The sequence below is a fragment of the Podarcis liolepis genome (assembly GCF_965112155.1).
Source record: "Podarcis liolepis genome assembly, chromosome: 15".
Lineage (NCBI taxonomy): Eukaryota > Metazoa > Chordata > Lepidosauria > Squamata > Lacertidae > Podarcis > Podarcis liolepis.
Genome location: NC_139566.1, coordinates 6,148,109 through 6,160,566, shown reverse-complemented (window position 1 = coordinate 6,160,566; position 12,458 = coordinate 6,148,109). Strand labels below are relative to the sequence as shown.

The 12,458-nt window shown below is 44.9% G+C and overlaps 1 long non-coding RNA gene across 1 annotated transcript; it reads right to left on the bottom strand.

The window, feature by feature from the left end:
• Positions 1 to 7,153: 7,153 nt before the first annotated feature.
• On the bottom strand, positions 7,154 to 7,732 carry LOC310694415. The gene is made up of 3 exons (XR_014519678.1): positions 7,633 to 7,732; positions 7,402 to 7,527; positions 7,154 to 7,254 (listed from the first exon to the last, which is right to left on the bottom strand). It is a non-coding gene; the product is annotated as an uncharacterized lncRNA (long non-coding RNA).
• Positions 7,733 to 12,458: the final 4,726 nt, after the last annotated feature.

Below are 12,458 nucleotides of genomic sequence, written 5' to 3'. Positions count from 1 at the left end.
AGAGTCCCAGTCTGCACAGGTTTCCCTGCAACAAATACCATCTGGGCTGAGTCAGGGGCCTGAGCCTGGCTCCAGATGCGGGGATGACCTCGTTGCCTCCAGCTGGGCCATCACTTACAGCTGCTCCACTACTGGTTCAGTCAGGAGAGGCTGAGGCGGCCCCTGGGTCTAGTAACCCACCGACGTCTCCCAAGCTGCAGAGACTGAGGTCTGAGAGAAGGAGAGACCTGAGTACTCGCAGAAGGAGTGCTCACCTTCGGACGAAACAGAGAGGTGAGTCGCTGGGGGATCAGGACCAGCCGTTACCCCGACAAATATAAAAGGCTGTCGGACCCCGCCCCAGGTTGCAGGAGCAACATTGCTGTATGCTAGATCCTGCCTGAGATCCTGTACCTGCCCTTGCCTGGTTTCCTGCCTGGTTTCCTGCCTTGGCCCTGTCAGACTGACTCCCAGTGGAACCTTCAAATTCTGGACCGGTCCTGGACCATGTTTCATGGGTTACACCCCCCCCCCGGCCCAGCACAATGCCCTACCTAAGTATCTCTAAAATCCTGATGCCCCCCATGACATATAATTCTTATTATTCAAAAAGTGAACTCCTATTCATGTGGAGGAAGCCTAAAAGGCCATTAACTGATAACTCATTCTCAAATTGCCCCCCCTTAAAAATCATGTGGGGGGGCATGTGTCCCACATTGGGAATCACGGCACTAGAGGGTCTCAGGATGGGTGTCACAATTCTGGAACCCATAGACTATTTTCTGGAACATGGAGTGGTTCTCAATATACTAGGAGATGTCTTCTGCTCTTGTAGAACATCCACATGGCATGTGATCTGCAATATGGCATGTGCCAGCCTTGTGAGCATGACCATGCCCAGCAATAAGTCCATCGTAGCTGCATTCACAATGCGTTCCGATCAGCATTATCCATGATTTCCTATTGTTCTGCTGCCCTGTCACAAGACTGAGAACCAGAAGTCTTTTTCGCCTAATCACATCTCTGCCACACCCTTAGGCGTGCTTCTTACAGCATGCCTTCTCATCTCTTATTGGTAGCTTCACCCAAGGCAGGTGGGAAGATGTCCTAATAGCCTCCAGCTGATCAACATGCAAACGAGCAAGCTAGCAAGGCATAAGAGAAAAATGAAGGTGACGAAGTCAAAAGCCATGTGTCCAGAAGGGTGACCAGGCGATTCTGAATTGATTTCATCTTCTCTTCTTTAGAAGTGATGCAGGAAATGAAGAGCCCAATCATAAGAGGGTGATTCCAGAACCAGATAAAAGGCCATCGTCTTGGCACTGTTCACTATCATAACTTCAGGTCTTCTCCACAGACGATTACCAGGCTATTGGGTAAGTCAGATTCAAGGCTATGTCATTGACATCCATGGGTGGAATACTTTTTTAAAAGACACCTGGGATGTAGTCAACCAATTGCTTTGTTCAGAGCAGACGTGTTAGATTCAAGGAACGATGGAGTGCGTGGTTGAACTATGGAACTTGCTCCCACAGGAGGCAGTGATAGCCCCAAACTGAGATGACTTTGGAAGAGGATTAGACAAACTGATGGAGGAAGGGCTATTGATGGCTATCAGCCATGATCACCACACTCTGTTTCCACAGCTGAAGGCAGCAGTGCTGCCTGGAAGTCTTCACAAGAGGTGGTGGGCAGCATCAGCCATTCTCCAGCACAGGACCATAAGAAGTTTGCTACTTTGTAGCAAGTTGGATCATTGCCTCCATCTATCTCAGTATTGCCTACACAGACTGGCAGTGGCTCTTCATGAGGCACAGCTCTCACCCAGTTCTATCTGGAGATGCCAGGGACTGAACCTGGGAGCCTCAGCATGCAGGACAGATGAGGAGATAGGGCTCTAGCAGATGCCCAGAGATGCCATTGGCTGGTGCCAACCCTTGTCAGGGGGCTGTCAAGGGAGCAGCTTCATCAACGGGTCAGAAGGGAGTGTCAGAGCTTCGAAGTAAAGTCAGCTGTTTTATTTAGGAAATTAGTATTGCTCTGGCATGGCTGCCTCCGTGAAGATGTTGCCGAGACTGGCTCATGGCATCTCCCCTCCTGCTACCCCTCCTCTTCCAGACGTCTTCCATGCAGACAGAAACTCTGAGGAAGGAAGGGCCCCTTCCTTGGACTTTTCTAACTTTCTGTTTAGCTACATGTAATGCTCTACATGACCTCAGAGTCAAAGGGGAAGGGGAGTTCAAGACAGAGGGACCAGGCAGCGTCTGACCTCTCCCTGTCCTCTCCTTCAGACCCTGCACTCAGAGTGGGTCCTTCTGCACCCAGCCCTGTCCTTGGAGAACTCCCTGCTTTCTTCACTCTTCACTTCACTCAAGCCTTCTGTGTCTTCCACCTCCTAGGTTCATCCCTCCTCTGATCTGTCTTCTGGGTCCCACCACCACTCCCCTGGGTCTGAGCTGTCTTCTTCTTCTTCTTCTTCTTCTTCTTCTTCTTCTTCTTCTTCTTCTTCTTCTTCTTCTTCTTCCTCCTCCTCCTCCTCCTCCTCCTCCTCCTCCTCTCCTCCTTCTCCTTCTCCTTCTCCTTCTCCTTCTCCTCCTTCTTCCTTTTCTTCTTCTTCTTCTTCTTCTTCTTCTTCTTCTTCTTCTTCTTCTTCTTCTTCTTCTTCGGCTTCCCTAAGGAGTTCCTCAGCTGGGCCTCCCGCCACTCTTTGTCATCCAACCAATCCCTGGCAAGCCGTAACGGCTTTGTGGTTTAAGGGATTTGGTTTAAGTTGTGGTTTAAGAGATTTGTGGCTTCAGGTGAGCGAAGCCATGATGTCACCTACTTGTGGTTGAGCACAGCTTAACCTTCTGCTCCCTTTGACAAATGGGGAATTAATTTGAATTTGTTACCGAGGACTCCCAATGAGAAAAAGCCACAATTCAGTGACAGAGCATCAGCTTCTCCCTCAGAAGATCCTAGGTTGAATGCCCAGTGCTTTCAGGAAAGTCTGTGGAAAACTTCTGTTCCAGAAGCCTGATGACCCACAGCCACTCACTTTAGCTATCTGGTATAAGGCAACTTCCTGTGTTCCTATTTAAATCAGACCTTTCCTTAGAATGCATGAGGACTGGAATCTTATTTTAGGACTCAGCTTTAGAGATTTTCATGTGGAAGGTCCCAGGTCCGGTCCCTTGACATGTTCAGTTAAAAGCATCTAAGAATGATTTATAAATTCTAGAGAGCCTCTGCCAGTCAGTGTGGGCAATCCTTAACTAGATAGGTAGACCAAAGGTTTGACTCAGTATAAGCAGAACTTTTTTCAGAAGGAATTCACCAGGACTCAGTTCCTGCCACTCTCAGGTGGGTGCCAGTGCCTTACCTTGGGCTAAGAACTTAATTCATTCTGGAGGTCCATTCTTAACCTGAAACTGTTCTTAACCAGAGGTACCACTTTAGCTAATGAGGCCTCCCACTGCCGCTGCACCGCCGTTGTGTGATTTCTGTTCTCAACCTGAAGCAAAGTTCTTAACCTGAGGTACTATTTCTGGGTTAGTGGAGTCTGTAACCTGAAGTGTCTGTAACCCGAGGTACCACTGTTTAAGAGATCTTCATTCATTGAGAGCTCTGTCACCTTTTTTTCTAGAAAAATAGCACTGAGTAAGTACAGTGGTACCTCGGAACTTTGCTGCAGGATGAGAACAGAAATCACACGGCAGCAGTGCGCCAACAGCGGGAGGCCCCATTAGCTAAAGTTACAGGTTAAGAACGGACCTCCAGAACGAATTAAGTTCTGAACCCGAGGTACCACTGTATAAGGCATCTTGCTAGATAAGGACTACATGGTTTAAGGGAGCAGGATCCCTGAGATGGTTGGGGGGTTCCAGCCAAGGAGAGACCTGGGTTGAAATTCCTTTTTTCCAATGTGCCATTCGTTGGGTGGCATGGAGTGAAGAGTGTTGGTGTTCTGAATCTTAGGAAATGGAATTGGTAGGGCTGTGCTGTGGGGGAGCTGGGAAGCAGAGCTCACTCCATCAGTTCTGCTATGACAGGCTGGATCCAACAGGCCTTCTCCTCTCATCTCAGCTATCACCTGGGGACAGACATTCCATTAGGCTGCCTCTGCGGGAGAGATAGGAAGCGGGGCTGATTTCATCAGCTTTGCTGGAGGCCCAGCTCCTGCCCCTGAACTGTGCTGGCATTTGGTCATTATAGGAGCAACTGTTTAGAAACTGGTTTCTGAGTTTTGTTTTCCTCTTCCCTCCCAGTCCCCTTTCCCTTGTGTGCTGTGTTTTATTTTTATTTTTTGTTTAGATGGTAGGGACTCTCTTGTTTTGATTGTATGTATGCTGATTGTATGTTTTTGGCTGAAGAACAGGGTACAAATGCCTTAAACAAATAAAATAATAATAATAGCAATAACAACAATATGGCCAAAGTATGAAAGGAATCTGGCTGGTGACCGCAAGATTAAATCCTGCTGGCTGCAAGGCTCTGCTTTGTCAGCATGTTCCTTGCAGGGAATGCCCTGGCGAAAAAGCACCTTGTATTTGTAATAAAATTCAGATGAATTTTCATGAGGCCTAGCAATCATAATCATACTTGCAAACTGATGTGCAAATTGCAGAACTGAACATAAATTGGGGAACATGAGAAACCCAGAATAAACTCAGAGCTTCACTCAGCACTAGTTTTGACTCCATTGCTTGAGCCAGAGGGATACATTTTTGGCTGAATATACCGTATTGGCCCAAATATAAGCCACACCTTTTTTTCCAAGTTCCGACCGTGAAAAGTTGAACTGCGGCGGCTTATATTCGAGCCAATACTGTAATCTCTGAAGGAATTTGCTGAGCATGGTGCATCTTCCACTCCTTCCTGCTAATAGCTTGTGCAACGATATAATAATGGACCAGTTTATTACTGTGGGAGCAATTTGTTCAGATGCTTAATGGGAAACTCTGTACCCCAGCCTGTTCCAACCACTCCAGATGGTTGATTTTACACTGTTCCACTGAAAAGATGAAGGATCCAGGGGAAAAGATCTTCCTTTGCATTAAGAATGGGGAACGTCAGGCCCAGAGGGGGAAGAAGCGGCCTTCCAGGTTTCTCTGTGTGGCCCTCGAAACCCTCTCTGGACCACCCACACACCCACCCCCAACTCAACAGCTCTCCAGTATGCCTTCATTAAGTAGTGTTCCTAAGCTTGAACTTGCCTTCGGGCAAGTTCAAGCTTAGGAGAAGGATGGAGACATGGGTATGTGTGTTTCTGTGTAGAAACCTCTGACTTTGGAGGGCTCCATTCCCTCCACTCCGGGCCTGAGGTACCCCACTCTTGATGTAAAGCAAGAACTTTGCTCCCGAATCCTTCACTCTGTTCTGGGGGGACGCAGGGGGACGCATACCCCTAAACATTTTGTGATACTTTGTACTTTTGTCCATTTGCTGTATTTCCTTTTCCCGATTTTAACTGTAAAATGGTGGTTTTCTTGAGTCAAAATGAGAGTACCCCTATACGTTTCCTTTTTTTAGGAAAAAAAGCACTGGGTGGAACAATGTATTAACAGATGGAGCAGATGAAAAAGGGTACAGAACCCTTTTTTCCCAATAAGTGTTGGAAAGTCATTTTCCAAGAGCACAACAATTTCTTTAAAGACTTTCCAATTTCAGCAAGCATTCTAAGGACATTTTCTGCTTTTATTAATAATTGATTGATCTTATCCATTGCATGCTTTTTCAGTTTGATGTACACCGCTTAATTAAGCCGTATACAAACAACTTAAATCAGAAGCATGTCTTACATCAGTGAGGAGTTGTGCCTTCAGTGCTGCGGGTCCAAAAACCCCTGTCAGAAACCAGGCAGGAACCATCCTTTGCTCAGCTTCAGATGGCAGATTAAAATAGTTTTATTTCTTTGTACCATGAATGCATACCCTCCAACATTTCTCTGATGAAAATAGGGACATCCTGTTCCATAATAATAACAACAATGATTTTACTATTTATACTCCACGGGTGGTGATGTGGTCTAAACCACTGGGCCTCTTGGGCTTGCCGATCGGAAGGTCGGTGGTTTGAATCCTCATGACAGGATGAGCTCCCATTGCTCTGTCCCAGTTCCTGCCAACCTAGCAGTTCAAAAGCATGCCAGTGCAAGTAGATAAATAGGTACCACTGCAGCGGGAAGGTAAACAGTGTTTCCGTATGCTGCTCTGGTTTTGCCAGAAGCGGCTTAGTCATGCTGGCCACATGACTCGGAAAAACTGTCTGCGGACAAACACCGGCTCCCTTGGCCTGTAAAGCGAGATGAGCACCACAACCCCAGAGTCATTCACGACTGGACTTAACTGTCAGGGGTCCTTTACCTTTACCTTTTTATCTGACTGGGTGGCCCCAGCCACTCTGGGCAGCTTTCAAGCTATATAAAAACATAATAAAGCATTAAACATTGAAAACCTTCCCAATGCATGGCTGTCTTCAGATGACTCAGGGGTAGCATAACTCTATACTCTCCAACATTTCTCTGATGAAAATATGGATGTCCTAAGCTGGGAAAGCAGGACATTCTGGGATAAAATAAAAAACAGGGGGGGGGGCTTCTCTAAATCCAGGACTGTCCCTGGAAAATAGGGGCACTTGGAGGGTGTGTGAATGCTGTTCTTGTGTTCTATGTTTTGATGTTTTAATCCAGGGGGCAGCAACCTTTTGCAGCCTTGGGCTGGTCCACCGTCCCTCAGACCATGTGGGGGGCCAGACTATATTTTGAGTGGGGGGGGGGAGAGAACGAATTCCTATGCCCCACAAATAACCCAGAGATGCATTTTAAATAAAAGCACACATTCTACTCATGTAAAAACATGCTGATTCCCGGACCCTCCACGGGCCGGATTCAGAAGGCGATTGGACCTCATCCAGCCCACGGGCCTTAGGTTGCCTACTCCCATTTTAATCTGTGCTTTAAAGCTTGTGTATTAAATGTTTCATTTGTTTTTGTAATCAGCTCTGAAACTTACAGTGAAGGTATATTTCCAAGACCAACAACAACAGAACGGTGGCAGTAGTTGTAATGATAATAACAATAATTCTTGCACATTTTCCCAGGTCTAGTCCATACTCCCAGTGAGATGTATCCTCCACAGAATAGAGATGATCAAGATTCCTGTGACGACTATGGCGCATCAGTGTGTTCCGAGCCATCATGTGCTCCATCGGGAGCATCATATGACCCCTGTCACTCTGTGAGCTCCAGCTCTGCGGTGGACTGCTGTGGTACATCATCGCAGCAGTACTGTCCCCCTGCACAACAGTATTGCCCTTCTGCTCAAAAGTACTGCCCTCCCACCCAAAAGTACTGCCCTCCTGTACAAAAGTACTGCCCGCCACAGCAGAAATATTGCCCTCCAGCCCAAAAGTACTGCCCTCCTGCTCAAAAGTACTGCCCACCTCAGCAGAAATATTGCCCTCCTGCCCAGAAATACTGCCCTCCTGTACAAAAGTACTGCCCGCCTCAGCAGAAATATTGCCCTCCCGCCCAAAAGTACTGCCCTCCCGCCCAAAAGTACTGCCCTCCTGTACAAAAGTACTGCCCACCTCAGCAGAAATATTGCCCTCCGGCCCAAAAGTACTGCCCTCCCACCCAAAAGTACTGCCCTCCTGTACAAAAGTACTGCCCACCTCAGCAAAAATATTGCCCTCCCGTCCAACGGTATTGCCCTCCCGTCCAACAGTACTGCCCTCCAGCCCAGACATGCTGCCCGCCGCCTCAGCAGACCTACACATCGGTTGGAGAGCCCGAGATCTGCCAGATACAACAAGTCTGCCAAGCGCCACCACATCTTCTGAAGAAGTAGCTACTATAGATAAAGGCAAAGGGGCTCACGAGGACATTTTTCATCTGTCTAGAAATGTTGTTCCTTTCCTTCCTTCTTGTGGTCCCCACGACCCCTGTGCCCTCTAAGGCAGGAAGACCTTTGTGGTTAATTCCCGGTGGTATAAATTCAGCACACAATATTCTGTGTGCTTCCTTAGTAATGATTAGTCATTTGCTCCCAATGTATAAGGCCAAATTCATGTGCACCTACATAGCTGCATCTTAAGAAATTGATCATTTTGCTCCACCTTCCTGGAGAATTCGGCTGCTTTCAAGCCCAGCGGTCTATCAGAAATGTGGAAAGACCTTTTGATTTGGCTTTTACCTGCTGAGATTGAACCAGTGTAGTGGCATTTGCTGAAGGCCACACTGAAGTATGGGACTCATCCGTGGCATGCGGTCAGTGGACTAGGGAGACTAGGCTACTCCCCTAAAGGGTCCAAGAGCCCTCCCACCACCTTCCCAAAATCCACCCGACTTTGGGAAGAAGGCAGCAGGGTTCCAGCCAGCATCTTGTCAGAGGCCTGCCGCTTCCTTCCCAGACAGAACCCAGGAAGCTTCTGCCTGGCTTAGGGAGGGAGGCGCAATGGTCACACATGTGACATCACACACACACACACACACACACACACACACACACCATCACACTTGCAAGCTGGCCTTGCTCTCCCATGAAAAATTTCACCGCATGCCACTGGGACTCATAGTGCATAAGCTACTCCACACACTGAAGCATGGGTTTCGTAGTCCTTACGAAACAAAGTATTCTTGCTCATGGGAAATGTTAGCATTTGTTGTGCTTTGTTGAAAGCTGATATTTATTGGAGATGTATTATTGATGCTGATATTTATTGGAGATCTTTTGTGCGGACACATTTAATTTACTGTTACTATCCTCATCCTTTGAACAAGTATGCATGCAACAAAATAAAAGCATTTTAAAAAAAAACATTTCTCCTGGCTCCTTCAGTTCTCTCCAATTTTTGTTTATGTTTTTATTTAGCTTAATGTTTCAGTTTTGATTAAAAAGGTATCCGATAGTACTCTCTGTATCCCCCCCCCATTCTAATAAAATTTCTTACAAAGTTATTTTATTAGAATTGAATGTTAAACCACTCTGTGAGGTGCAACTCTGCAAGGAAAATAAGAGGAAACTTCTAACAATTCCCCCCCCCTTTTTAAAAAAATAGTTTTTATTAAGTTTTTAAATTATACATCTCAAACATTTTACATAATACCGTATATCCAATGACTTCCCCCTTCTCCCCCCATGGTTCATTTAACCTGCTTATCATTCCTGCATATTTTACTGTAACCATTCTAGTCAGTTCTCCAATTTACATCATTCAAATATTAATCACACTGTTGAGTTTATCTTAATGCTGCCAGTGTCTTCAGCTGTACACAGTTATTTTCCAAATGCTCAGCAAAGATTTTCCATTCCTCTTTAAATAAATACACTCTCTTATTCTATATGTCAAACCTGCTAGTTCTGTAAATTCTATCAACTTGAGTTGCCAGTTTTCGTTACTTGTGACTTCCCTTACTTTCCATCTTTGGGCTAACAAAATTCAAGTCACTGTTGTTGCATACATAAATATATATATAAATATTTTCTGACCCCTGGGAACTTTGTTCTGAACTATCCCTAACAGAAAGACCTCTGGTTTTTTGGGAATGTTGCTGGGAATCTTTTCAACTCATTATAAATTATTTCCTAATATTCTTTAACCTACTCTGGCTTCTCCTCAGATCGTATAAATCTTTTGCCTTTTAAACCTAACAAGTTTCAGGACTCTCTTAAGGCCACACCCTCTCCCCAGCCATACTCGCTCTCCTAAAACCACCCACCACTACCTCCCCCACCAGCAAAACTTCACATCTGCCTTGAATGTATTTGCCTCGCTGGAATGTGTCTACACATGGGGTGTGTGTGTGTGTGTGTGTGTGTGTGTGTAACCACACTATAAAAAAGTCATAAATTAAATCATTGTATCAAAAGGGGAAAAAACCACTATGTAAAATCGCATAGAAAAGTTTTTTGCTCTACAGCACCATCTGGTGTTTCATGCTTTTAATGCATTCAAAATGCTGCTTTTTGACTAATGTAGCTGAGTCCAGTGTCTCTTGCTTGCCAGGATGGTGGATGGGTGTGTGGATAGAAACTAGTCTAATTATTGAACCAGGAAGGGTGGGGTATAAATAATAATAACAACAACAACAACAACAACAACAACAACAACAACAACAACAACAACAACAACAACAACTATTACTATTACTATTACTGTTCAAAGGTACAGTCTACATTCACAGCTCTGCCCACTTTTGCCCTGCCCACCACTGGCATGTGGTCAACAGAAAGTTTCCAAGAAGAGAAATATGGTTTTCTGCCACTGTTTTACATTAAGAACTGAGCTAGAAAAAGCGGAAGATCTTCTCTTTGCAGCTGCCTTTGGGGTATTTTTTTTCCAGGGGCTGGACACACTGCGTCCAATTCTGGCTACATTAACATATTGGACTTTCCCACTGATTTTTTAATTTATTTATGGGTAGCTCTCCCTTCCATTCCTGAAGATATTTAAAAATTGCTTCTTGGGACTCAGTTACAATAGTAAAAAAACAACAACAGTATTTTGAATGCGTTATTAAACATGCAACACCAGATGGCGCTGAAGAGCAAAAAAAAAAATTCTATAGGATTTTACATAGCGATTTTTTTCATTTGTTATAACGATTAAATTTCTGACTTATTTATAATGGTTTTTTCCTGTGTGAAAATTTATAATATAATATAATATAATATAATATAATATAATATAATATAATATAATAATAATATATAATATAATATAATATAATATAATATAATATAATATAATATAATATAATATAATATAATATAATATAATATAATATAATATAATATAATATAATATAATATAATATAATATAATATAATATAATATAATAATAATAGATGTAATGCCCTGAAAGTTTCCCCCTTTGCTGCAGTTTTGTAGAGTAGAGATCTGTGAGAGTTCAGCACAGCTTGCTAGAATGAGCACCAGAAAGGCCAACCTGAATGAAGGAATGGGAGATGTAGGGCCATGTGTCCTTCAGAGATAGGGCCACCTGGGTCCCCACATGAGTCATAGGACATTGATTCAGCACTTCAAGGGTTGTGCAGAGTAGCATGGGAGTATCTCAGCCATGATATTCCTTTGTTGTCTGCTGTATGTTATGACTACTTCAGACACTCCAAGTGCCAGGGAATGGTCTGAATCAGAGGACTGGGGAATGCGTTCAGTCTTTACCACACTTGTTATGGTTTTAGTCTTGTTTTAAATATATTTGTTGTTTCTGTGTTTAAACTTCCCTTAATTCTCTTTAGTGTAAATTGCTCGTTTAAAGGTAAAGGTAAAGGGACCCCTGACCATTAGGTCCAGTCGTGACCGACTCTGGGGTTGCGGCGCTCATCTCGCTTTATTGGCCGAGGGAGCCGGCTTACAGCTTCCGGGTCATGTGGACTAAGCCGCTTCTGGCGAACCAGAGCAGCGCACAAAAACGGCGTTTACCTTCCCACCGGAGTGGTACCTATTTATCTACTTGCACTTTGACGTGCTTTCGAACTGCTAGGTTGGCAGGAGCAGGGACCGAGCAATGGGAGCTCACCCCCGTCACAGGGATTCGAACTGCCGACCTTCTGGTCAGCAAGTCCTAGGCTCTGTGGTTTAACCCACAGCACCACCTGCGTCCCTAAATTGCTCGTTTAGAAAGTGATTAATAAATCAACGATGATGATAATAATAATAATATTAGGTAGAAATATCTTGTTTTCATCAGGTCATGGGGCTCCATTTGGTGTTACACACACAGAAGAAGAAGAAGAAGAAGAAGAAGAAGAAGAAGAAGAAGAAGAAGAAGAAGAAGAAGAAGAAGAAGAAGAAGAAGAAGAAGAAGAAGCAATCTCCTTTCCCTTCCTCCCCCACGACAAACACTCTGTGAGGTGAGTGGGGCTGAGAGACTTCAGAGAAGTGTGACTGGCCCAAGGTCACCCAGCAGCTGCATGTGGAGGAGCGGGGAATCAAACCCGGTTCACCAGGTTACAAGTCCACCGCTCTGAACCACTACACCGCACTGGCTCTCACCCCTACACACACCCCTCTTCTTGTTATATGTATTGTTTTCCACTGTGTCTCACTTGTTTGTTTTTTATTGTGCATCTTATTGTTCATTTTATTTGGACATATGGGGGAAGGCAATGAATGAATTAAAAAAGAGCCCTGGAAGACTCAGACTAGAAGGATGATAAAGCCATTTTGGATTCACAGCTATCCATGGAGGCGCAGGTTAATTCTGTGTCCAGGGCAGCTGTCTACCAGCTCCATCTAGTATATAGACTGAGCCCCTCCCTGCCCACGGACTGTCTTGCCAGAGTGGTGCATGCTCTGGTTATCTCCCACCTGGACTACTGCAATGCGCTCTCCATGGGGCTACCTTTGAAGGTGACCCAGAAACTGCAACTAATCCAGAATGCGGCAGCTAGACTGGTGACTGGGAGTGGCTGCCAAGACCACATAACGCTGGTCCTGAAAGACCTACATTTTTGAGCACAATTCAGAGTGTT